The sequence below is a fragment of the Panthera onca genome, chromosome F1, assembly GCF_046562875.1.
Source record: "Panthera onca isolate mPanOnc1 chromosome F1, mPanOnc1 haplotype 2, whole genome shotgun sequence".
In the NCBI taxonomy this organism is placed as follows: Eukaryota; Metazoa; Chordata; class Mammalia; order Carnivora; family Felidae; genus Panthera; species Panthera onca.
Window position 1 is genome coordinate 56,601,788 of NC_138355.1, and position 26,722 is coordinate 56,628,509.

The 26,722-nt window shown below is 37.8% G+C and overlaps 1 protein-coding gene across 1 annotated transcript in view; it reads right to left on the reverse strand.

Moving 5' to 3' along the window:
* The window catches only part of USH2A (usherin), a 737,363-nt gene that overhangs the window by 704,263 nt on the left and 6,378 nt on the right, over nt 1–26,722 (reverse strand). The window lies entirely within an intron of this gene.

The following is a 26,722-nucleotide window of genomic DNA, read 5'->3' on the forward strand; positions in this document are numbered from 1 at the left end:
TCTAGACAGAACATTCCAGAAGCATCTATTCTAGAACTGTCAACTGGCACCGGTAAAATAAGTTCCAAGAAAAGTCTATTTCTCCTAGATAAAGGGCCTGGAAAATGTTGGACTATAAAAGGGAACCGCCTTTGACAATATCTGCCCTACTGTAGCCAAACACCAAAGGAAATACCCTTTCCCAACTCTACCCCCCTGCCTCTCCCTCCCCCCCTCCTCCCTCCCTCTCTCTCTCACTCTCTAGGTTCCAGCAGAGCCCCTCAGGGGATTAATCTTTCATCCCACCCTTCCACCCAGCAGAAGTCAGCTGCTATACCCTGATTCCACCACCCAGTGGGATCTTCCATTCTTCCTGACAAAAGCAAGCAATCTTCCAATTCCCTCGCGTGGCCATGTGGACAAACCAAACAAGGAGCTGATCTTTCACTCTCCGCTTGGTGGAAGCAGGGAACTCTCCAATTTAACCGTAAGGGTAGTTTAATGGAACTCAGTAAAGAGCTTATTTTCTATCAGCGGAAGGAGGTAGCAGTCTGGTTCTTCCTGCAAAGTAGCGTCTGAGTGAGCAGACAGCGAACCTGCCATCTCCCATGTGGCTAAACTAGGCTTTACCCCAACTCTTCGCCAAACAGCAAGATGCTGAGCCTCTCCCTTCACCCACAATCTGGCAGCAACAAGATAAAGGTGAGAGGCAGGGCAAGTCAGCACTCCTCCTTCCCTCCACCCGTGTCAAGGCCCATCAGGAGCTGAGTCTTTACACTTGCCTGGCATCAACCAGAATGAACAAGGAAGTAGGAGTACTTTCTTTCCCCCAATAGTTGGTGTCAGGGGAGCCCAGTTAAGAGCTGAACCTCCACACCCACTTCCCAGCAACGAGACTGGATGCAGTGCTATCCACTGCAGGGTTAGTCTGTACTCTGGTTCCCACCCACCTCCATCAAGTGAGCAGGGTCTAGTGGGGAAGCGTCCTCTGTCCCCATTCGTATCACCGAGACTGAAGTATGCGGCATGAGGTAAGGTCAGTCATTCAGTATTCAACTGCCCTCTTCACTTCCTTGTGGAATGGACCCTGTCGGAAGCCAAGCCTCCACTGACACCTGGCACCAATGAGGCGCTATGAGAGGAGGTTACTTAACATCCACTCCTCCTTCTCCCAGTGTCAACAGGGACCAGCAGGAAGCTCAGTTTCCACTCCCAACCCACAGCAACCAAGCGGTAGGTCAGTAATGTGCTTTCCCTTCCCCGGTGGCAGTGGGGCTCATCGGGCAGTTCAGAATACATCACCACTCAGAAGCAACAAGGGGGTGCCAGTAGAGGGGAAGGTACTGAAGGGGAAGTAAATTTCCACCCCACCCATCAGCAACCAGGCAATGAAGCAAGCCTCCATATTTTTAGGGTGATGGTGGCAGGGACAAGTGGGAAGTACATACAACCTCTTCATCATTTTACTATACCTCAATATGAAGACAGGCTGCTAATATAACAGAAGATTAAATTGGATCCAGAGTCTCATAGTATAATATCCAAAACGTCCAGGATAAACTTACAATCACGTGGCGTATCAAGAACCAGAAAAATCATGACTTGGATGAGAAAAAAAAATCATGATGTGAATGAGGAAAAAAATTCTACAGATACCAACACTGAGATGAATTAGATATTGAAATTATCTGACAAGAATTTTAAAGCAGATCGATAAAAATATTTTCCCTAAATGACTGCGAATTCTCTTGAACCAAATGAAAGAAAAAAGAGAAAATCTCAGCAAAGAAATAAGTGTTTTTAAAGAAAAATCCAAATGAAAATTAAATATTTTAAAAGAAAGCTATTGAAACAATAATTTGTTATAGCCTCAAGAGTAAGGGAAGATGACAGAATAAGATCCATGAGCTTGAAAGTGAGTCAACAGACTTTACCTAATCTGAACGAAAGAGGAACAAGAGACTAAAATAAATAAAATGAAGAGAGCCCCCAAGGATTAATGGAACAATAACAAAGAGCTGGTATTTGTATAATCAGAATCCAAGAAAGAGGAGAGAGAGAATGGCACTGAAAATATAGTCAAAGAAATAATGTCTGAACACATTGCAAATATGGCAAAAGATATAAACATACAGATTCAAAAGGCTAAGCAAACTCCAAATAATAAGGGGAAAAAAAACAAATTCATGCCAAGGCATTCATTATTAAACTTATAGAAAATAATGAGAGTGAGAAAGAGCCCTGAAGGCACCAGAGAACAGCCACCCTACAAGAGAATACCAACCAACTGAAAAGACAACAGATTTCTCATCTGAAACAGTGGAGGCCAGGAGAAGCAGCACATTTTTCAGGTAATGAAAGAAATTAACTGTCAGTCACAAATTTCAGATCTACCAAAAATACCCTGTAGGAATGAAGGGAAAATTAAGACATTCTTAGGTGAACGAAAACTAAGAGAGTTTATTTTCAGGAAACCACCCCTCAAAGAATGACTAAAGCAAGTCCTTTAAACGGAAACAACATGATAACAGTTCAGAACTTTAGAAAGGAAATAAGAACATTAGAATGAAAAAGATGAAGGCGTGTCTGAGTGGTTCAGTCTGTTGAGCGTCTGACTTTGTCTCAGGCCATGATCTCACAGTTTGTGAGTTCGAGCCCCACATCGGGCTCTGTGCTGACGGCTGGAAGCCTGCTTTGGATTCTGTGTCTCCCTCTCTCTGCCTCTCCTCCACTCACGCTCTGTCTCTCTCAATAAATGAACATCAAAAAATTTGTTAAAAAAGAATGAAAAGGAGTAAATACACAGACTATCCTTCTTCTCATGAGTTTATGAATAATATTACGATATATTATGAAATACATATTTCATATATATTGTAAAATAATATATAATATTATTATGAAATATATTTGACAGTTGAAGAAAAAATTATTACATCATTCGATGTTTTGCTCAGTGTATGAAGAGGAAACAGACAATTATACTTTAAAAACAAGATAGGTAAAGAAGCTAAATGGAAGCAAGGCTTTTACACTTCACTGGCAGTGACTAAACATTAATGCAGTAGCCTGTGATAAGTTAAATATGTATACTATAATGCCCAGAGACTTTAAAGCCACTATACAAAAAGATACATCAAAAAGTGCTATAAATAAATAAGCCGGGATCCCAAAATGTGTTCCAGGAGCTTACAGTAAAGTAAGAAAAGAGAAAAAGAGAAATCAAAACCAGAAGGAAGAAACAGAAAACAAGTAATAAACTTGCAGACATAATCCTAACAGGTCAATAAGAAGCCTAGGTATAAATGGCCAAAACACACTAAATATAAAACAGAGTTTGGCAGAATGGATAAAATTAGATAGGTAGTGGTGGAGGAGCCAAGATGGTGGAACAGCATGGACGTTTTCTGTGTGTCTTTCATCCATGAAACATAGCCAGACCAACATGAAACCATCTTACACACCTAGAACACTGATCTGAGGATTAACACAACAATGTGCACAACCTGCACCACAGAATTCAGCAGGTACACAGTGTGGAGAGGTGAACGTGGGGAGCTAGAAGCCGTGGAAAGGGAGGTGCTTTTGCGGGTGGAGAGAGGATGAAGACGGCGGGGGGGGGGCGGTAGAATACAGGAAAAGCACCCCTCCCCAAAAGCAGCTGGAGAGAAAGTGGAAAATTGGAAACGGCCGCAGGGACTGAACTAAAAAGGGAGAAAGGAGAAAGGAGAGGGTTTAAATTCCATCAAGACTGTAAACAAGGGGAGCGCAAAGGCTGCAACTCTGCAGCTTGGTACCTGGCGGTGCTCTGGTGGGAAGGGTGAATCCCCATGAACAGAGTGGGGTCCGGGAGGTTCTCGGGCCACGCGGGGAAAAGCAGTTCCATGGCTGGAAGGACATTTGGTAGAGACTGTTGAAGCCACCTGGTCCCAGCAGACCCCAGAAGGTGGCCACATTTGCTGGTGCTGGAACAAGATCATTAAGGGTGAAGCCTGGTGCCAGATGTGTGTTGTGATTTTCCAGAATCCCTGAAAAGCTGCTGCTGCACTATCTCGCAAACTTTTTCTGGGGCGGGCTGGCACCTGGCCGCAGTCTCTGGACATCGGCAGCAGCAAGGTCCAACAAGGGTTCCTGGGTGCAGCCGACATTCAGCCATTGCTTGGTGAGACCCTCCCACAGAGGGGCGGAACGGGTCAAAGCCGCAGTCCTTCAGAAGTAAGGGACCGGGGAAAACAGCCACATCTGAGACAAAACTCGGGAGAGAGGTACTGCCTGGGGCCTGGTCACGGAGAGTGAAAAAGTGGGCAGTGGACAAAAGCTGAAGGCAGAGGACGGGTGCGTGATTGCCGATCCGGGAGAACAAAGTTCCGATACTAAAGACTGGGCAGCTGGGTGACGCCATTTTCACTGCTCCCATGCCTGCACATAGGCACCTAAGAGCACGGCAACACTCAACCCCAGTAGGCTAGCAGCGCCATCTAGTGGAGAACAGAGCTATTACACTGAGCCCCGCCCAACTAGGCCAACCTCGCTTTTCAAGAACACAAGTCTCACCACCTGCTTAGTTTATGGACTATACAACACTTCATAGTCTGACTTCCAGGAGAAAATGAAGTAATTTCAGTCCTATTTCAATCTGTTAGCAGGTCCATCTATTCAATTTTCTTTTTTATTTTTTCTCTTTCTCACTTCTTTTTCTTGAATACAGAAAGAGAAAAAATTCATTTTTATTTTCAATTTTTATTAAAAATATTTTTAATTTTTTTACCATATTTTTCACTTTTGTGTAAGTTTTTCCAAATTCTATTTTACTTCCATCATTTTATTTTAGTCTACTACAGTGTATCCACTTTTTCAAATTTTCAAACAATTTCCTTTTTTCTCTTTTTTGTTTTTCGTTTCTTTTCTTTTTCTTGAATAAAGAGAAAAATTTATTTTTATTTTCAATTTTTATTAAAAATATTCTTAATTTTTTTCTACTATATTCTTTACTTCGGTGTAAACTTTTTCAAATTCTATTTTACTCCCATAATCTCATTTTAGTCTACTTAAGTGCATTCATTTTTTCAAATTCTCAAACAATTTCCTTCCCCCGTCCCATTTTTTTCCCTAATCTGACAAACCACTTTCAACACCCAGACCAAAACACACCTAGGATCTAGCATCATTTATTCAATTCTTGTGTGTGTGTGTGTGTGTGTGTTTAATTTTAATTTTTTTAAGTTTAATTTTTTGATTTTAATTTTTCTACCTCATTAATTCCTTTTCTCCCTTCAAAATGACAAAATGAAGGAATTCACCCCAAATGAAAGAGCATAAAGAAACAACAGCCAGGGATTTAACCAACACAGATACAAGCAAGATGTTTGAACCAGAATTTAGAATCGCAATAATAAGAATACTAGCTGGAGTCAAAAATAGATTTGAATCCCTTTCTGCAGAGATAAAAGAAGCAAAAAATAGTCAAAATGAAATTAAAAATGCTGTAACTGAACTGCAATCGTGGATGGATGCAGCAGTGGCAAGGATGGATGAGGCAGAACAGAAAATCAGCAATACACAGGACAAACGTATAGAGAATAAGGAAGAAGAAAAAAAGAGGGAGATTAAGGCAAAAGAGCATGATTTAAGAATTAGCAAAATCAGTGACTCATTAAAAAGGACCAACATCAGAATCACAGAGGTCCCAGAAGAGGAAGAGAGAGAAATAGGGGTAGAAGGGTTATGTGAGCAAATCATAGCGGAAAACTTTCCTAACCTGCGGAAAGACACAGACATCAAAATCCAGGAAGCACAGAGGACTCCCATCAGATTCAACAAAAACCAACCATCAATAAGGCATATCATAGTCAAACTCACAAAATACTCAGGCAAGGAGAGAATCGTGAAAGCAGCAAGGGAAAAAAAGTCCCTAACCTACAAAGGAAGACAGATCAGGTTTGCAGCAGACCTATCCACAGAAATTTGGCAGGCCAGAAAGGAGTGTCAGGATATATTCAATGTGCTGAATCAAAAAAACATGCAACCAAGAATTCTTTATCCAGCAAGGCTGTCATTCAAAATAGAAGGAGAGGGGCACCTGGGTGGCTCAGTCGGTTAAGCATCCGACTTTGGCTCAGGTCATGATCTCGTGGTCTGTGAGTTCGAGCCCCACGTCAGGCTCTGTGCTGACAGCTCAGAGCCTGGAGCCTGTTTCAGATTCTGTGTCTCCCTCTCTCTCTGCCCCTACCCTATTCATGCTCTGTCTCTCTCTGTCTCAAAATAAATAAACGTTAAAAAAAAATTCAAAATAGAAGGCGAGATCAAAAGTTTCCCAGACAAACAAATATTAAAGGAGTTTGTGACCACAAAACCAGCCCTGCAAGACATTTTAAGGGGGACTCTCTGAGGGGAGAAAAGATGGGGGAACAAAATACATATATATATATACACACACACACACACACATATATATGATGCAACAAAGATTAGAAAGGACCAGAGAACACCACCAGAAACTCCAACTCTACAAGCATCATAATGGCAATAAATTCCGATCTTTCAGTACTCACTCTAAATGTCAATGGACTCAATGCTCCAATCAAAGACATAGGGTAACAGAATGGATAAGAAAACAAGATCCATCTGTATGCTGTTTACAAGAGACCTACTTTAGATCTAAAGACACCTTCAGACTGAAAATAAGGGGATGGAGAACCATCTATCATGCTAATGGTCAACAAAAGAAAGCCGGAGTAGCCATAATTATAACAGACAATCTAGACTTTAAAATAAAGACTGTATCAAAAGAGAGGTTAGAGTGGAAGAGAGCCAAAGCATAAGAGACTCTTAAAAACTGAGAACAAACTGAGGGTTGATGGGGGGTGGAAGGGAGGGGAGGGTGGGTGATGGGTATTGAGGAGGGCACGTTTTGGGATGAGCACTGGGTGTTATATGGAAATCAATTTGACAATAAACTTCATATATTGAAAAAAATAAAAAAATAAAATAAAACCAAAAAAATAAATAAAAAAATAAAGACTGTATCAAGAGATGCAGATGGGCATTATATCATAATTAAGGCGTCTATCCACCAAGAAGACCTAACAATTGTAAACATTTATGCGCCAAATGTGGAGTCATCCAAATATATAAATCAATTAGTCACAAACATAAAGAAACTCATCGATAGTAATGCCACAATAGTAGGAGACTTCAACACCCCACTCACAGCAATGGACATATCATTTAATCAAAAAATCAACAAGAAAACAATGGCTTTGAATGACACACTGGACCAGATGGATTTAACAGATATATTCAGAACATTTCATCCTAAAGCAGCAGAATATAGATTCTTCTCCAGTGCACATGGAATGTTCTCCAGAATAGACCATATACTGCGACACAAATTAGCCCTAAGTAAGTACAAAAAGATTGGGATCATACCGTGCATATTTTCAGACCACAGTGCTATGAAACTCGAAATCAACCACAAGAAAAAATTTGGAAAGGTAACAAATATTTGGAGACTGAAGAACATCCTACTAAAGAATGAATGGGCTAACCAAGAAGTTAAAGAGGAAATGAAAAAGTATATGGAAGTCAATGAAAATGATAACACCACAACCCAAAAGCTCTGGGACGCGGTCACAAGAGGTCACAGGTGGTCACAAGAGGAAAATATGCAGGAATCCAGGCCCTCCTAAAGAAGGAAGAAAGATCTTAGATACACAACCTAACCTTATGCCCTAAGGAGCTGGAAAAAGAATAGCAAATAAAACCCAAAACCAGAAGAAGACAGGAAATAATAAAGATTAGAGCAGAAATTAATGCTATCGAAACCAAAAAAAAAAAAAAAACAAAAAAAACAAAAAACAGTAGAACAGATCAGTGAAACCAGAATCTGGTTCTTTGAAAGAATTAACAAAATTGATAAACCACTAGCCAGTTTGATCAAAAAGAAAAAGGAAAGGACCCAAATAAACAAAATCAAGAATGAAAGAGGAGAGATCACAACCAACACAGCAGAAATAAAAACAATACTAACAGAACACAAAGAACATTATGAGCAATTATATGCCACTAAAATGGGCAATCTGGAAGAAATGGACAAATTCCTAGAAATATATACACTACCAAAACTAAAACAGGAAGAAATAGAAAATTTGAACAGACCCATAACCAGTAAGGAAATAGAATTAGTAATCAAAAATCTGTCAAAAACAAGAGTCCAGGGCCATATGGCTTTCCAGGAGAATTCTACCAAACATTTAAGGAAGAGTTAACACCTATTCTCTTGAAGGTATTCCAAAAAAATAGAAATGGAAGGAAAACTTCCAAACATTTCTATGAAGCCAGCATTACCTTGATTCCAAAAGGAGACAGAGACCCCACTAAAAAGAACTATAGACCAATTTCCCTGATGAATATGGATGCAAAAATCCTTAGCAAGATATTAGCCAACCAGATCCAACAATACATTAAAAAAATTATTCACCACAACCAAGTGGGATTTATACCTGGGATGCAGGGCTGGTTCAATATCCACAAAACAAACATGATTCATCACATCAATAAAAGAAAGGACAAGAACCATTTGACCTCAATAGATGCAGAGAAAGCATTGGACAAAATACAGCATCCTTTTTTGATAAAAACCCTCAAGAAAGCGGGATAGAAGGAGCATTCGAGATCATAAAAGCCATATATTAAAGACCCAATGCTAATATCTTCCTCAACGGGGAAGAACTGAGAGCTTTCCCCCTAAGGTCAGGAACAAGACAGGAATGTCCACTCTCACCACTGTTACTCAACATAGTATTGGAAGTCTTAGCCTCTGCAATCAGATAACACAAAGAAATGAAAGGCATCCAAATCGGCCAGGAGGAAGTCAAACTTTCACTCTTCGCTGATCACATGATACTCTATATGGAAAGCCCAAACAATTCCACCAAAAAACTGCCAGAACTGATTCATGAATTCAGCAAAGTTGCAAGATATAAAATCAATGCACAGAAGTCAGTTGCATTCCTATACACCAACAATGAAGCCACAGAAAGGGAAATCAAGGAATCGATCCCATTTACAATTGCACCAAAAACCATAAAATACCTAGCAATAAATCTAACCAAAGAGGTGAAAAATCTATACACTGAAAACTATAGAAAGCTTTTGAAAGAAATGGAAGAAGACACAAAAAAATGGAAAAAGATTCCATGCTCCTGGATAGGAAGAACAAATATTGTTAAAATGTCAATACTACCCAAAGCAATCTACATATTCAATGCAATCCCTATCAAAGTAACACCAGCATTCTTCACAGAGCTAGAACAAATAATCCTAAAATTTGTATGGAACCAGAAAAGACCCCGAATAGCCAAAGCAATCTTGAAAAAGAAAACCAAAGCAGGAGGCATCACAATCCCAGACTTAAAGCTACACTACAAAGCTGTAATCATCAAGACAGTATGGTACTGGCACAAGAACAGACACTCAGATCAATGCAACAGAATAGAGAACCCAGAAATGGACCCACAAACGTATGGCCAACTAACCTTTGACAAAGCAGGAAAGAATATCCAATGGAATAAACACAGTCTCTTCAGCAAGTGGTGCTGGGAAAACTGGACAGTGATATGCAGAAGAATGAACCTGGACCACTTTTTTACACCATACACAAAAAGAAACTCAAAATGGATGAAAGACCTCAAAGTAAGACAGGAAGCCATCAAAATCCTCGAGGAGAAAGCAGGCAAAAACCTCTTTGATCTTGCCTGCAGCAACTTCTTACTCAACACGTCTCTGGAGGCAAGGGAAACAAAAAATGAACTACTGGGACCTCATCAAAATAAAAAGCTTCTGCACAGTGAAGGAAACAATCAGCAAAACTAAAAGGCAACCGACAGAATGGGAGACGATATTTGCAAATGACATATCAGATAAAGGGTTAGTATCCAAAATCCATAAAGAACTTATCGAACTCAGCACCCAAAACACAAATAATCCAGTAAAGAAATGGGCAAAAGACATGAATAGACACTTCTCCAAAGAAGACATCCAGATGGCCAACCAACACATGAAAAAATGCTTAATATCACTCATCATCAGGGAAATACAAATTAAAAATCACAATGAGATACTACCTTACACCTGTAAGAATAGCTAACTTTAACAACTCAGGCAACAGATGTTGGCGAGGATGCAGAGATTCTCTTTTGCATTGTTGGTGGCCAATGCAAGCTGGTGCAGCCACTCTGGAAAAACAGTATGGAGGTTCCTCAAAAAAACTAAAAATAGAACTACCCTACAACCCAGCAATTGCACTAATAGGCATTTATCCAAGGGATACAGGTGTGCTGTTTTGAAGGGATGCATGCACCCCCATGTTTATAGCAGGACTATCAACAGTAGCCAAAGTATGGAAAGAGCCCAAGTGTCCATCAATGGATGAATGGATAAAGAAGAAGTGGTGTGTGTGTGTGTATATACATATACATATATATATGTATATACACACACACACAATGGAGTATTACTCGACAATCAAAAAGAATGAAATCTTGCCATTTGCAACTACGTGGATGGAACTGGAGGGTATTATCCTAAGTGAAACTAGTCAGAGAAAGTCAAAAATCATATGACTTCACTCATATCAGGACTTGAAGAGACAAAACAGATGAACATAAGGGAAGGGAAACAAAAGTAATATAAAAACAGGGAGGGGGACAAAACAGAAGAGACTCATAAATATGGAGAACAAACTGAGGGTTACTGGAGGGCTTGTAGGAGGGGGGATGGGCTAAATGGGTAAGGGGCACTAAGGAATCTACTCCTGAAATCATTGTTACACTATATGCTAACTAATTTGGATGTAAATTTAAAAAGATAAAAAATAAAGTAAAATAAACTAAAAAAAATAAAATCTACAAAATTAGGTAGGTCAATAGTTTGATTGATATAGATAGAAAATTGATATACAGAATATATGCAAATATATACAGTATATTATATATTATATATTTTACATATATTACATATATTTTATGTATAATGCATATTTATCCTTACTATATAATATACATTACATATTATAGTAATTACATTTTAATTAATTATATGATTATATTATTAATTATAATTATATTATAATATATATTATATATTTAGTATATATAACATATATTTTATATATATTATATATATTTACTATATGTAATATATATATATTTTATATATATTATATATATTTACTATATGTAATATATATATATATATATATATATATATATATATATATATATAATACATATAAAACATGCTACCCAAAACACCAGAATACACATTAATTTCAAGTGCTCATGAAACACTCTTTTTTTATGTTTATTTATTTTTGAGGGAGAGACAGAGTGTGAGCACAGTAGGGGCAGAGAGAGAGGGAGACACAGAATCTAAAGAAGGCTCAAGGCTCCGAGCCATCAGCCCAGAGCCCAACGTGGGGCTCAAACTCATGAACCACGAGATCGTGACCTGAACTGAAGTCAGACACTCAACTGACTGAGCCACCAAGGTGCCCCTCAAGTTCTCATGAAACACTCTTGAAGTCAGACTACCTACATCTAGGTCCATTAAAAACAAACAAAATAAACCCCAACAAATTTTATAGAATTGAAATCAGAGAGTGCATTCTTTGACCACAGTGGATTCAAATTTGTAGTCAATAACAGAAATATAATTTTTGAAATCTTCATGTTCTTGGAAACTAAACAATATATGTCTAATTAATCCATGAGTCAAGAGGAAGTTTCAAAGAAAATAAAAAAGACATACAACTGAATGAAATTAAAATACAACATATTAAAATATGGGGGAAAATATGTGGATGCAGCCAAAATAGCATGAGGAGGGAAATATATCACAATAAACACTAAATTTAATTACACATTACAGAACTAAACTAAATATTATGTTATATTTTTTAAAAAAAGGTCTTAAAACATTAATCTAAGTTCCTACCTCAAGAAATTAGAAAAAAAAAAAGCAAAATAGCCTGAAGCAAGCAGAAGAAAGGAAATAATAAATATAAGATCAGAAATCCATGAAATAAAAATAGGAAAATAGAAACAAATCAAGAGGACAATTTGGTTTCTCAAAAATATCCATAAAACTGATAAACATGACTTAACAAAATGCTAGCATAACAAACAAATATAAGAAAAGGCATGAAACAGGGAATATCATTTTAGATCCTATAACCAGTAAAATTATAATAAGGGATAATAAAAGGATAATATGTACAATATTACAAATGAAACAACAGAGAAGAAATGGACCAATTCCCTGAAAACTACAAACTAACTAAAGCCAAACAAGATGAAATAGACAATCTAAATATTCTTGTGACTATTAAAGAATCCTAGTTTTATTTAAAACTCCAAAAATGAGATCTCCAAGGCCAGACAATTTCAGTGGAAATCTGAAGACTTCTATGAAACATTTAGGGAAGAATTAACACCAATCTTACATAATCTACTCTAGAAAACAAAAGGAGGGAACACTTCCCAACTCATTTTATGAAGACAGTATTAACCTAATAACAAGACAGTAAAAGAAAGGAAAATTACAGACCTCATGAACAAAGATGTAAAAATCCTCACAAAAATATATTAGCAAATCAAATTCAGCAATGCACAAAAGGAATTACCATCATGACCAAGTGGGATTTATTCCAGGAAGGTAATGTTGGGTCAACACTTGAAAAATCATTGTAATCAACCATATTAATAGAGAACGAACTGAGGGTGGAAGGGGGAGGTGGGGGGAGAGGGGAAAAATGGGTGATGGGCATTGAGGAGGGCACTTGTTGAGATGAGTACCTGGTGTTGTATATAAGTGATGAACCACGGGAATCTACCCCAAAAACCAAGAACACACTTTACACATTGTTAGCCAATTTGACAACAAATTATATTTTAAAAATAAAATAATAATAAAAAAACAGGCTAAAGAAGAAAAATCACATGATCATATCAATTGATGCAACCAAAACCTTTGACAAAATCCAACATTTATAATAAAATCTCTCAATAAATTAGGATTAGAAGGAAACTTCCTCAACTTGATAAACATGTATAAAAATCTACAGCTAACATAATACTTAATGATGAAAAACCTAAAGTTTTCTGTCTAAGATTAGGAGCCAGGCAAGGATGTTTGCTCTTATCACTTTGTCAACATGGTACTAGAAATTTTTAGCTACTTCAACAAGAAATAAAAACTATACAGATTGAAAATAAATAAAGGTGCCACTAATTGTAAATGACATGATTGCCTATATAGAAAATCCAAACTTATAAAAGAACTTGCAGAATAAATCAGTTTAGTGCAGTCCCAAAATATAAGATCAACCCCCCCCCCAAATTAATGTTTCTATATGCTAACAATAAACATGTGGAAACGAAAATTTAAAACACAAGACCAATTTCAGTCACTCTAAAGAAAATGAAACACGAATAAATAGTAAAACATGTACCGACTCTTTACACTAAAATTATAAAATGCTGATAAAAGCAATCAAAAAATAAATAAATGGAGCTATTTACCATGTTTATATATTAGAAAATTCAGCATAGTTAAAAATACCAATTTACTACAAGTTGATTTATAGACTTAATTGTAATTGCTACCAAAATCTGAAGAAGACATTTTGCAAATATAGTGAAACTTATTCTAAAACTTATATGGAAAGACTCAGGCCCTGAAAAGTGTAAAACAAAAAATTTAAAAAGAAGAAGAGGAAGGAAGAAAGAAAGGAAGTAAGAGGAGTCACTCTACCAGATATTAAGGCTCACAGTAATCAAGACTACGTGATATCGATAGAGGGACACACACGTAGATTAATGAAAAGGAATAGAGAATCCAGAAATAGACCCACACGAAAATGCCCAACTGATATCTGACAAACGTGCAAAAACAAATCAATGGAGGAAGGATACCCTTTCCAACTAATTTTCCTGGACTATTTGGACATCCACTAGCAAACAAACAAAACCTTCAATCTAAATCTCACACCTACTACATTAACTCAAAACGGAACACAGGTTTAAAATAAAAAATATATAAATAATAATAAAATAAAATGCTTTTGGAAAAAAAAATATAGGCGAAAATCTTCAGGATTTAGGGCTAGGCAAAACAAAGCAAAGCAAAATAAAACAAAACGGAACAACCATAGACTTCACTCTAAAAGCATGATCCATAAAAAAAAAAAAAAGACTGATACACTGGACCTCATTAAAACGTAAACTTTTGTTCTGTGAAAGACTCTGTTCAGAGTATTTTTCTTAAAAGGAGCTACAAAGAAGCAATACAATTAGAAAATGTTCAAAAGGCATGTCACAAATAGGATATAGAGACTGCAAACAAGCATGTGAAAAGATACTCAACATCATTAGGTATTGGGGAAATGCAAATTAAAACCATAGTGAAATATCACAATATACCTATCAGAATGGTTAAAATAAAAATAGTAGCAACATTAAGTACCAGCAAGGTTGTAGAGAAACTGAATCATTCATACATCACTGGTCACAATTTTAAATGGTAGTCACCTTGGAAAAGAGTTTGTCAGTTTCTTAGCGCACTCAACATGCAACTGCCATACAACCCAACAATAGCACTCTTGGGCACTTATCTAAGAAAATAAAAATGTATGTTAACAAAACCCATATATAATGTTTATGTTAACTGTATTCCTAACAGTCAACAACTGGAAACGACCCAGATGTCCTTCAAAGGGTGAATGATTAAACTGGTTCATCAATACCATACCATGGAATCCCACTCATCAACAAAAAAGAACTAACCATTGACATCTCAACAATTTAGATGAATATTCATGGAATTACATTGAAGGAAAAAAAAAACTCAAAAGGTTACATAGTGTGCGATTCCATACATAGGACATTTTGAAAACACAAAATTTTAGAAATGGAGAATACATTAGTGGTTTCCAGAAGTTAGGGATCTGGGGCTTCAGTGAAGGAAGGAACAAAGTGGGTAGTACTTATAAAAGGGCAACATGGGTAGTCTCGTAGTGATGGTACTGTTCTATATCTTGACCATGGTGGATGTGCAAATCTACACATGTGATAAATGGTACAGAACTATACCCGCACCAGTACAAGAAAAACAGGAAATTTAAATTGAATGGGGAAGGGGGATTGTATCAATGTCAATATCCTGGTCACAGGATTGTACAATAGTTGTGCAATTACCACTGGTGGAAATGGATAAAGGCTACATGGGCTCTCTTAGTTTGTTTCTCATAAGTGCCTATGAATCTAGAATTATCTTTCTTTTTAATGTAACTAAAAATAAACAAGAACATAGGGGCACCTGGGTGGCTCAGTCAGTTAAGAGTCTGACGTTTGAGTCTGTCTCAGGTCATGATCTCGTGGTTCTTGAGTTCAAGTACCCGTATGGGGCTTTGTGCTGATAACACAGAGCCTATTTGGGATTCTCTCTCTCTCTCTCTCTGTCCCTCTCTCCCTCTCTCTCCCTGTCTCTCTCTGCCCCTCCCTCTCTCTCTCTGCCCCTCCCTCTCTTGCATGCACACTTTCTCTCTCAAAATAAATACATAAAAAACAAAAACAAAAATAAATGAGCATTATCTATACCAGGCCTCTCCGAGCTTAGTGCTTCCCAGTTTTCAAAATTTCTGGGTTGCACTTCTTTATAATATTTATAAAGGCCTCTTCCCACATACTTAAGATGGCCTCTTCCCACATACTGTAAGATGCTCTGCCTGAGACTGTTGCAGACATTTTAGGGGATTAAATTATAATAGCATATGTCCCAATATGTATACTCACAGAATTCATCTCATTTGCAGCTCAATCCTTTGTTTTCATTATCTCCCTACATTTTGGAGGGGTTGGGGAGGCACTCCTAAGAAACAGCTTCAAGGTATCTGCATCTAAGGGGCCCATTCCAGGCTAGTACAGGCATTTCTACCTTGTAGGTGTTCATGAAAATGGTAGACCTATTGGACTATACCAATTCTGCTCAACAGTTGTTTGCCTTCTTCTAATGAGCTCTAGGGCATTAGACTGTGTACCACCACGGTGAGCTGAGGCGGGCTCTGTCAGGCCAGGAAAACCGAACATAGGGGGGAATACATAGGGTCCCCCTTTAGGGAATATTGTATTTCAGATGAGCACCCCCCCAACATTTTTCTTTTTTCTCCTCTTTTCTCTATTTCTCTTTTTTTAATTTCAAAGTAATCTTACACTTGCCTATTGTTATTCTCTGCCTGCTCATCTGGCCCTTTCATCAGACCCGAAGAAAAGAAAATGCAAACCATAAGAGACTCTTAAAAACTGAGACTAAACTGAGGGTTGATGGGAGGTGGGTGGGAGGGGAAAGTGGGTGATGGGCATTGAGGAGGGCACCTGTTGGGATGAGCACTGGGTGTTGTATGGAAACCAATTTGACAATAAATTTCATATTTTAAAAAAAATGCAGATGTTTGCATCAAACACTTCCACGCATCTCCTGCTCCTGATAGTCTCCGGCCCTACCTGCACCCACTGTGCCTCCGCTGAAGTGCCCCTCAGACCCTCACAGCTCAGGGCAACTAAAGCACAACCAGGAAGTGAGCACATACCAAGCCTGCCAAGACTTTCCCCCAACCCCACCCCACTTTTCAACCAAGTCTGGGAAAAGAGAATGTTCCAGAAGAAGCCAGACAGAGAAGTCCCCCTTTAAAACACAAAGGCCCCACCCACCTGCAGGAAGTCCTGCTCTGGGGTGATGTGACCATACCAGCAGCCACAGACAACAAGAACTAAGGCAGACTGCACATGCTGTCCCCACCAGGGGAAGTGAGTCATTCGCCTGGTGGCAGTCCTCTGGTCCCCTGACAAAGCACCAAATCACCTAACCCTGAGTCACAGCCTGTTCTAGGAGAGTCAACCTCACAGACCTGAAGAGAAAGGAAGGAAAGCAGAGAGGGAAGGAGAGCTGTAGGAAAGGAGGAAGGAGGAAGGGTAGGAGGAGGAAAGAGGGAAAGGTCAGCCATGGGGTGTTAGGTGCCAACCTTTCCGTCAGGTATCTTCAACTGGAGCCATGGGGCTGCTCCCTGAGAAAAGGAGGAGCACCTCTCACAGAAGAGGTGGGGGAGGGGGCATGGAGCAAACCTGAGGGCAAGAGAGTCCCCAGAGACTAGTCCCTGGGCCAGATCCTGTGATGCCACATGTGAATGGTTCCCTTCCTGCTCCCCAAAGCCTTAGCATGGATCAATAAAGGAGTGGGTGTGGAGTGGGGTTAGGGAAGGGAGGCTTTGTCCTTGGCCTGGAGGCACACCTCCTTCCTAGTAGGAATAGCACCATAGCGGGAGTCACTAGGCAGAGAGTGGGGTTGAGGTGGGGAGGGTGGGCATCTCTACATGATTTTCAACCCAAACATTGAAGCCAAGTCCTTTCTATAAATTCCTTAGTGCCAACACTCCCAAAATGGCTGCATGTAACAAACTTAGTACAATTAGGATAATACAACAGATTTGTATCCCAGAAAACAAACAACTTAAAGTTATATACTATATGTCCATAATCTGAACTTTCTTTTTTTTTTTTCAATTTTTTTTAACATTTATTTATATTTGAGAGAGAGAGAGAGAGAGAGACAGACAGACAGGGACAGAGTGTGAGTGGGGGAGGGGCAGAGAGCGAGGGAGACGCAGAAGCCGAAGCAGGTTCCAAGCTCTTAGCCCTTATCACAGAGCCCAATGTGAGGCTTGAACCCACAAACCGTGAGATCATGACCTGAGACGAAGTCAGTTACTCGACCGACTGAGCTACCCAGGCGCCCCCATAATCTGAACTTTCTTGGTCAACCTCTGCCACAATGAAATTGACAGAGGCTGAGTCTCCCCAGGCCCCTGGCTCCTCTCTATCCACCTTCTCTACCCTGCAACACAAATGCCTTCTGTTGCTGCCCCCATTTTTTTCATCCTTTCCTTCCTCCCCAGATTGAGAAGCATGAACACCAAGCATAAACAAAATTGATCCAATTATTTTTCTACTTCTAGAATATGCAATTCAATTTTTTTAGGGATTATTTCATGTAAGCTTTAGAAAGTAGAATGAAATTGCTTTTTCTGACATAAGCGCTTATAATATACATATACAATTATATAAATAATTTATAAATATCAGTATTTTTCAGTGCTGTAGTTAATTAGAAGATTAAAAAACCTATTAAAGCCTTTCCATTCTTGGGAAAGTTTTCTTAATTTGTTTTAATTTTAACTATTCTTTTTTTGGCTTATGGATATCTAAACTAGTATCTTGAACATATGCCTTTATTATGCATCCAGAGCAATGCAGCTGCTGGGAACACTTGAATGTTATATTTTAGAGAGAGAAATACCAAGGGAAACAGTATGGGAAAATAAAACTATTAAAGTCCATGTTTAAATAAAGTCATATTCTCCATTCCATTACCAAGTGATACATACCATAGGCCAAATTCTGCCCTAGGTTATACGCACACTGTTCTCTTTCTGACTTTAGTGGTAATTGTTCATGTATAACTGAAGGCATCAGTTAGCCCTGTGGGCACAAGAATGCCTATCCACAAAAAAAAGCACAAATTATCGGTCTTATTATATTTGGCTCTTAGATGAAAATGATATAATATAAATGACAATTCCATTAAATAAGATAGGTTTTAAAAAGCACTACCATCAAATTTTGACCATTACAAATTTTACAGAATTACCATAGTGGCATTTCAAGACTAGAGATCGTTGAAACAAATACATAGACATTGGAAAATACTCTCCCTTTTATAGCAACTTTCGATTTTAGTAGTATATGTAATAATGTGTACTATTTTATATATATTTTCTTTTTGTATTTTATAGCTATTGGCTATATATTTAGAGCTATTGGCCCTATTAACTGAGAATCAGCCATTTTCAAGCAAGAAAAAATGGTCAATTCTTCAAATACCACTTTCTACCTTGAAATATTTATTTATTCCCAGCTTGATTTAGATCTTGATTGGATGTGTTTTCCATAGGAAAGGACTTATTGAATTTAATTTTTTGCTGTGATATATGAGACTGATAACATTCAGATTTGAAAAGGATAAACATTACAATGTGATGTGTAATGATTTTCTGCAGACATTAGCTAATTTTTTTGACATACACACACACACACACACACACACACACACACACACACACACACATTGTTTCTATACTAATGGTTTATAGTAGTTACCAAATAGATTGGACTAGGAACAGGTGAAAATATATGGGTTGCTGGTCTGGAGGGAAAAAAAAAAATTCCATAACATTATGTAAACCTCTAAGCTATCTTTTTCATCCTGTTTTAACACTTGATGTATATCTTTCTAAGAAACTCAGACCCTTCCCTCTTAGTGAAACCTTTTGCTATTTTCATCTCTGAGGAATTGTTCCCCTGCTTTTGGTCTATAGAATTTTTCCTTCCTCTTCTTCTCCACCTATTTAAATCCCATCTAGCTTCAAGAGTTAACTCACATGCTACTTTCCAAATGCATCTTTCCTGACATCTTTCCTGATCATTTCCAGTCTTGAATTCAGATTATTTTATTTTGTTACATACTTTTTAATCCATGGAGGAAGGAGGGAAAGAAGAAATAATACTTGGCCTTCACCCCAGATCAACGAAGACATAATGGAATATGGGCATCAAAATATTTTCTAAAGTTTCTACAATACTAATGATTTCTACAATTGAGAATTATTGCCTTGAGCTGAATTCTAGCTCATTTGTGCCAAGTATCAAAAATCTGATTCTCCTCTAGTGTTTCTATTTAAGCAAATGAAACATATCCATCCAATTTATTGTCCAAGCCTGAAATCTGGGATTTATCAGAACTCCCTTCCCTTAACCTCCAATTTCTTCCATCAACAAGTTCTTTATTTTAAATTCCCAAATAGCTCTCAAACATGACCACGTCTCTAAATATCTGCTATCATTATTATAGCTCAGGGTATACTTCTGTCTCACTGGGGAGCATGAGCACAGCCTAACAACCTTTTATGCTTAACCTCACGCAAACTGTTCTCCTTCACTGAAACCAAAGGGGTTTTTATGAAAAGATCATCTGCTTAGGTGATACATTTTCCCTCCGTCCCCTTCCCCCCCCCCCCCCCATCTCCTGGTCCTTACATAAAACATTTCAGTACAGTCCCACTAAAAACATTTTAACATGGCCAACTATGTTCTTTAAAATATAGCCTCTTCCAAACCCTCTGGCTTATTTTACATGCTGTTCTGCTTTGCTGCATTCTACCCATACAGGCCTTTTAATTGTTCACATGGATCATATTCTCTTTTATGAAAGGGTGTTTGTGTGATTTGCTATGCATGTATAGAATGTTCTCTACTTTCTTTGCCTAGTTGAATCCTATGCATTCTATGGAATACATCTCATTATCCACTGAATTGTGTCCCCCACAAAGACAGATTGAAATGTTAATTCCCCTTGCTTATAAAAATGACCTTGTTTGGATATAGGGGCTTCCCAGATACAATCAGTTAAAATGAAGTCTTACTGAATTAGGGTGGGTCCTACTCTGATATAAGTAGGCTCTTTATAGGAAGAGAAGACACTGACACAAGCAGAGAAGATGGCCAGGTGATAATGGAGGCAGAGATTTGGTGTGAGGCATCTAAAGCTAAGAATTGCTGGGGTGCCTCAGTGGCTCAGTTGGTTAAACGTCTGACTTCAGCTCAGGTCATAATCTCACGGTTCATGAGTTCGAGCCCAGTGTTAGGCGCTGTGCTGACAGCTTAGAGCCTGGAGCCTGCTTTGGAATCTCTGTCTCCCTCTCTCTCTGCCCCTCCCCCAGTCGCTCTCTGTCTCTCTCCTTCAGAGATGAATGGACAAAAAACTTTTAAAAGCTAAGAATTGCTGGCAAACAGCAGAGGTCAAAAGCAAGGAAGGACACTCCTCAACAGGTTATAGAGAAAGCATGCATGGCTGTGTGAACACCTTGATTTCAAACTTCTAGCTCAAGAACTGTGTTACAATAAATTTTTGTTTTAAGCTACCCAGTTGGTGCCTTTTTTCAGGGCAGACCTAGAACACTAATACACATGTCTAATATAATTTCTTCAAGTAAGCCTTCCTTGACTTCAGTGATATGATCAAATTGTCCTTCATATGATCCCATAGAACATATCACAGTTATAATTTTGCTTTCATTGGTGTGATTATTTGATTGTCTTTTTCTCCTAATAGACTGTAAGCTCCATCATAGCAGACTATAATATGCTTTATCAAGCATTATTTTCTTTACATGTCACATTTATGGTGTAAGCCAAATAGGCTGGGGTTTATCTTTGTTCACAATTTCTAATGGGCAGGTAACATTTTGAGGAGTTACATGATTTTCCTTAAGGTTGCACAGTTTTTAAGTAAAATGTCAACAATTAAAGCCTTGCCCTCTGACTAAATATTGTAGTTTAAAGTCACATGCAAAAATATACAGAGAATAATTTTTACTTCAATGGTTTCACCTCTCTCCATAATCAAGTGGAAAGAATCCCTCCTTTTTATTTTGTTGGATCACAACAAGTCTTGGTTCTGCAGGTCATGGATCAGGTGAGCAGGATGAGTTAAGTGGGATATTCTTTCTTTAACTCACTGTAGTCACTCCTGACTGCCATAAACCATAGACATATAGAGCAGAACTTTTTATAAAATTACACGCTGTTGTACATTTAAACCATTTGTCGCAATGAGTGATATAGCTGTAAAATACATTGATTTTAATTATTTGTACAAACCATGTCCATATGTGAAGCATTACAAATATTTACATTACAACAAATGGGAAGAAAAACAATTTATATTTATTTTACAAATATGTCCTCAGTTCTTTGTTTTTTAGGTAAGGGGATTCAAATAACTACTCCTTAGATCATCATAGTGACCTAGGTTCATGGCAATTTATATTTTTAGCTAAAGATCAGAAAAACTAGAGACTATAAATCTAACTTAACCTATCCAAGGATCATTTTTCTCATCTCTGAAATGGAGATAAGCCAATGGCACAGAACTATTATTAGCACTTAAAATTTAACCATATACCATGTTTAATACAGTACATATAATCGGTGCTCAATGGCAGCTATTATTATCAGCATTTTTTAACTGATTATTCTAAAATATAATTTGGTAAATTCAATGAATATGTAATTAGTTTTAGATAACTAAAACTATTCAACTAACTCAGGTGACATTCGGCTGGCTGGATACAAACAGAAGGCTTTGCACAAATAAGCAATGTTTAACATTTGCATCGACACTTGTAGGTAAAAGCTTTGGAAATTATTAAAGAAACAATGTGGATTCAGAGTCTTTTGGGATGAGAATTGAGGTGGTATTCCCATGAGAATCCCAGTGCACAGAGCTTACTGAACTGAATGAGGAAGCTTCCATAAGGTTGCATGGACATTCTATGTTCCCTCAATCAATAGAGACATGAGAATACCTTTATAAAGTGTGCACACGGGCATACACCGCAGAGATTAATTGAGAGACTTGGTTTATCTATTCTCGCAAATGTTGGCTAAATTGCATTTTCTTTTTCTTCAGAACTATCAATAGTTTTCCTTTTTCAGATTGAATACATAAATCAAAAGAACGTATTTCATGAACAAACAGTGATTATGAACCCCCTATTCTTCATCTATTGATTCCAAAAACTTGATTTACCATGCATTCTTTCCTTCATTGTATTAGATTAGAACTGCTCTTTTTCACATTACCGTGGCTAGAACCATCTTTGGCTCTTGAACTGTCAGGGTCTCAAGGAGTCTTCAAAAAGAGCATAGAAAATGCATATAACCTCCCTGCTAAACCATTTCTTGCTTCCAGAGTTGCAGTATCTCATCAGTTTCAAATTATAAATTGCTTTACTGTATTTCAGCATAATTACTGAAGGATTTCTAAACTGATGGTTCTTTGATGCTATTTGTCCTATAAAATACATGGAACTGTTTAAGGGAAAACAGTATTTTCATAAGAAAGGCTGAGTTTCTACTTTTAAATGATAGGCATCTAAATGTGAACATGCTGTTAAGTTGTCTCACCTACCAACCCATAACGAACTGTGGAAGTAAAATTCTTCAGGTATTTCAAAACTTTTTTTTTTGAGAAAGAAAATCAAAGAGATCTCTCACAAGAACTAGAAGCACGTGCTGATTCAATATGAAAACTGAGCTTTAAAAAATCTGCTAATGTTATCAGTGTTCCCCATTTGATAATAAAAAGTCTGAATTGATTTTTTCCAGGTTTAGTACAAAAAATATGACATAACGAATTTCAGCTTGATATAATTTGAAATAGCCAATATATTAAACCCCAAAGTGAAATTTAAATTGGCAATCGTGTCAGATTCAAGTCCCTGAATGAATATTAATTTAAAAACTAATCATTTTCCAACAGGTTGAAGCTTCAAAATGCTAGTTCTAGAATAAAAGCTGTTAGATCCATTACTATAACATCAGGCATCTTTTGTTTAAGAAACTAGACCTCCAATGTTCAGTATGTCTGCCTCTTCCTGGCATCTTTTTTGCCCAGGGATTTAATTATTTAAAACTCATTTCTGTTTTCTGAATTTGGGAAATTAAAATTCTGATTTTACTGATGGAAAGCTGATACTGAGTGAACTGTCTGAGGTAAGGTGTAAGGTCAGACCTGTTCATTAATTTTATGTCACTAGCCCTTTGTAAGTTAAATTCTGGTTTCTGAGCCAATTTTATGAGTAAAGGTGTTTTATTTTTACACACACATATACACACATGCACATGCACATCCCATATAAATTCATTGCTTTATGACCATATTGGAAGATGAGTAAAAATATGCATACACATTAATTAGATTTGCAATCCGAAATGAGACTAAACTGGATTATCGATTATGTGCTCTATCTTATGCCCAGCATGGTAGAAATCTCTAATTCACAAATCAAACAGAATTTGGATGTACTATATGATAATGCAACAGCAAGTTACATTTTATAACATATTCTTTGCAGGTATACAGTGACAGAGTTGGAAACTGCTTTTGTCCATATCTTGGCCAGAAAATCTACCAAAAAAGATGTTTCTCTATGAATGCTAGACAGCGTGGGGAAGCAGAGAAAAGCATAAGCCGGATGGTAAGCTCACAGAGCAGGCTCTGTCACCATCTAGACAACCCCACACAACTCAAGAGCTTTCTTTTCTTTATTTTTTAGAGACTGAGAAAGAGGGCATAAGTGAATGGAGGGGGAGAGGGAGAGAGAGAGAGAGAGAGAGAGAGGGAGAGAAAGAGAAACAGAGCTTACCCGAAGCATGGTAGAGCTTGCCCGAAGCAGGGCTCAAGCTCACAAACCGTGGGATCATGACCTGAGCAGAAGTCAGATGCTTAACCAACTGAGCCACCCAGGCGCCCCACTCAAGAGCTTTTTGTACTTCAACTGTGCCTCACTTCACACTCCACTTACTCCTTTATGTGCATTCAGAAAGAATTCAGGGGAGCCTCCCTTTATCACCTAGTCCAAACCTCATATCACATAAGTAAGGAAACTAAGTCAAATGGTTTTGTTAAGACGACCGAGTAGCATTACTTGAATAAATTCTCCCTAATTGTGATCTCTTATCCTCCCTACTACACTATAACACCCTTTAAAGAATGAGCATATTCCTTTTTAAACATCTATAATATGAATTGTTATAAATTTCATAATATCTTAAATGTATTCAAACTGATGTCAAATTTATTTTTTTTTTTAATTTTTTTTTCCACGTTTTTTATTTATTTTTGGGACAGAGAGAGACAGAGCATGAACGGGGGAGGGGCAGAGAGAGAGGGAGACACAGAATCGGAAACAGGCTCCAGGCTCCGAGCCATCAGCCCAGAGCCTGACGCGGGGCTCGAACTCACAGACCGCGAGATCGTGACCTGGCTGAAGTCGGACGCTTAACCGACTGCGCCACCCAGGCGCCCCAAACTGATGTCAAATTTAAAGGAAGCCTATGCAGAACTCTGATTTAGAGTCAATAATCACTCTAATTTTCATTTGAATGAATCTAGATTCTCATAATGCTGGGTGTCTCCAAATCCACTAAAAAATGCCAGGTGAACCAGTGACTGATCGATATGGTTTTTCTAATGTTTTATGACCACTTCATAGTTTTAATGTAAAATGAAGAATGGGGGAAAACTTATGCAAAAAAAAAATAAAAGAAATATACAAATTGGACAGGACAAGTTTTCTCTTGATAGTCAAACAGGTATGAAATAAAGCAGTCTCTTTAAATCATAAGGACTTTAACCTTTTCTTTAAAGAAGGGAACAACTTAATGATTTATAAAGAAATTTTTTGCCTAAACTAGGAAATGACTCATATTTGACATGTATTGAAATGATAATGCTGATTTCAACAGGCACTCTAAGAGCATTTTACTCCTAGGAGAGTAATTCAGTCATGGTTACCTTTTCACATTTGGATTTTAAACTTTCTTTTGTAAAGCTTTTAATGTACTATTGCCTGCCAAAACATGGCAGTTTCACAGATAAGGCAAAATAAAGGGAAGTAAAAAAAAAAAAAAACAACCAAAAAACATTTTTTAACAATTGTTTATACAAAGATACGTAACCAACATTATCTATTTGACATCTTCTTCAACAGTTTCTATTTTCCTATTTTTAACATTATAAACCAATTCTGTTGCACTGGTCAGTGGGGGAAATGGACAATTTCAAGATATAGAACAAATTAGTCCCCTATCTGTAACTACCGAACAAATGAGAAGTAAACACCACCAGATTGAACCCATCATGTGCCATAGACAGGGCCTTATAACCAGACATGATTTACCCTCCAAACCCTAGTGCTCTGGAATGTTGCCCCCTGCCAACTGCATTTGATAAACCCATACGCTAAGTAAAAGCCAAGTAGATAAGGCAAAACACCCTGATTTGATATGACTTTGTCAATACCTTCCTGTAGAAATCAATCATTGTTACCTCTTTGCATTTATATTTTAAATTTTCTTCCTAAGGCCTTTAATGCACTACGCAAAGGCATGACAGAACTTCACAGTTATAATCAGGCAAAACAAAGATATGTCACAAAGTATACTGAAATCCTCAAGAATGATATCTGTGCTGAAATAAACTCTAAAACCCAAATAACAATTCTCAAGGCCCTCTAAGGAAGTCTACTTGATAACTGCTTCAGGCTACAAGAACAGTGTGAGAAATCAAAGATCATTTCAATAAAAAAAAATGAGGGTATGGGATGCCTGCATGGCTCAGTTGGTTCAGCATCTGACTCCTGGTTTCTGCTCAGGTGATGATTTAATGATTCAGTTTATCAAGCCCCATGTCAGGCTGCAAGATGACAGCACAAAGCTCCTTGGGATTCTCTCTCTCCCACTCTCTCTGCTCCCTCACCTGCTCATGTTCTCCCTCTCTAAATAAATAAATAAATAAATAAATAAATAAATGTGAAAAAGAATAAGGGTACAATTATCCTCTAGTGTGAATGGGGTTTGCACGAACCCCTATTTGGCCACTCCTGTGAGTACGAGGAATTGGGACTACACACACGGGACCTCTGGTATGAAAGACAAGGATGACTTTTGGCCACATTGGGCCATTCCAGTACCCTGGAGAAAAAAAAAACAAAACAAAAAAAGGATACACT